We start from the raw sequence: 1,957 nt of genomic DNA on the forward strand, positions 1-1,957 counted from the left end.
TATATATATATATATATATATATATATATATATATATATATATATATACATACATACACAAAGTTGTGCTTGAATTTTTACACACCCTCCCTTTACAGAAAGTGATAAATTCACACCACTAATTCCAATAAAAGAAAAAAAAAAAACACAATGCCGTCATAATGAATAACATTTGCTAAAGGTTAATTTTGAGTAAAACACTCTATCAAGGCTTTGTCCTACTAGGACCGCAGTAACCTACTGTATCTGTGGTGGATCATGAAACGGAAAGGTGAAATAACTAAATGAATAACACCTGATGTCTTACAACTTCCAACTGCCATACACGTGGGCATTGTCAGTTTAACTATATCCCTCGCAAATTTCAGTAGTGAAGTCCTCTCAAAATCTTAAATAATAGTTTATTGCAGGGGTGTCTATTAGTTCTCACTGGCTTTGCATGTAAAGCAGTGAGAATGGCGCTCAGCTTAACACACTAAAAGAGGTCAGGAGTGTCAGTTACTGCTCAGTGATCGCGACGAAAATTGTTTTTATTCTTTTTATCACTACGAATGTATTAGTTTTAGGTATAAATAATGACCCATTGGTTATTCCTTGCTGACAGGACTTTTCCTTTAATGATATGTGCTAATACAACACTATACATTCAGAGAACAGAGGCAGGAAGTAATACAAAAATAAACTTGCCTTGCCTTACAGAATACAATCCCCCTTTTTTGTTAAATCTTTAAAAAACACATAAAGCTATGGACTGCATTTCCCAATCACCCAAATCATTACAAAACACATTTTAGTTAAAATTAGATATATATTTTTTTATTTCTGCATTGTTGACTGAACTGCCCACACTGTTAGGATTTCTGATTTATCTTGTACTGTTCAGAAAACTATTCTGAAAAAAAAAAAATAATCCAAACATTCTTGGCATCTTAATCATAATCATTTACTTTAACATATTTTTTTCTAGTCCTACCCTGCTAAGATTAAATAACTGATGTGTTGTTTTTCTCAGTGTAATAAAGGGATAAATGTCAAGCAAACTCAAAATGACTCAAATCATTTTAAAATAGCTAAAGTAGTTTTAGTTATTTGGTCATTTCAAATTCATGAACTCTTTCAATTCCTCCCATTTTTTTTTCATTATTATTTTTACAGGGGAGGTATATAATATTTAGTTACAGCAGGGTTTAAGAATAAATAAAACCTGCCAGAATTCATAAAGATATATATATTTTTTTATATATTGTGTCTTGTAATTGTAGATAACATATAAAGAGATATTTAATTTTGCATGAACTCTTTCAATTCCTTCCATTTTTTTTTTCATTATTATTTTTACAGGGGAGTTATATAATATGTAGGTACAGCAGGGTTTAAGAATAAATGAAACCTGCCAAAATTTCATAAAGATATATTATTTATTTATTTATTTATTTATTTTTATGTATTGTGTCTTGTAATTGTAAATAAAATATAATGAGATATTTAATTTTGCACCTTTTTTTTTTTTTTTTTTTTGCTTTGTGGCCGCTTTGGATTTCCATACCTGTGAAAGACGTCGATGACAGCGGGATATAGCTGTGTGCGCGTAACACCTAACAGGTATTTTTCACAGGAACAGTTGGTCTTCTAGGATTTTTCCTCCTGCACGAAATACCTATCTGGACGGAGGAAATGGAGAAAAAGAAGACGATAGCCTTGAGAAAGAGGCATATTGGGTAAAACATTTCAGTCTATGATTGCAGATCGTTCCGGGGAGCTATTTCTGTTGCAAAATCTATTCATAGTCCTTATCTGAGCGTATGCAGGGTAGAAAAAAATATTTTTATTACTTTAACTTCATTATATTAGTGAAATAGAATTTATACTGATAATCTACCACCATATCTTAAGAAAGGCTCCTAGGGGACTGACTATAATTGTTTCAATACTTTTTTTTTTTTTTTTTTTTTTTTTT

General features: G+C 30.6%; 1 protein-coding gene across 1 annotated transcript in view; it reads left to right on the forward strand.

Moving 5' to 3' along the window:
• The window catches only part of etnppl (ethanolamine-phosphate phospho-lyase), a 23,391-nt gene that overhangs the window by 407 nt on the left and 21,027 nt on the right, over positions 1-1,957 (forward strand). The gene's annotated exons all lie outside the window — the stretch shown is intronic.

The sequence above is a fragment of the Cyprinodon variegatus genome, unplaced genomic scaffold (assembly GCF_000732505.1).
Source record: "Cyprinodon variegatus isolate N-32 unplaced genomic scaffold, C_variegatus-1.0 Scaffold151, whole genome shotgun sequence".
In the NCBI taxonomy this organism is placed as follows: Eukaryota; Metazoa; Chordata; class Actinopteri; order Cyprinodontiformes; family Cyprinodontidae; genus Cyprinodon; species Cyprinodon variegatus.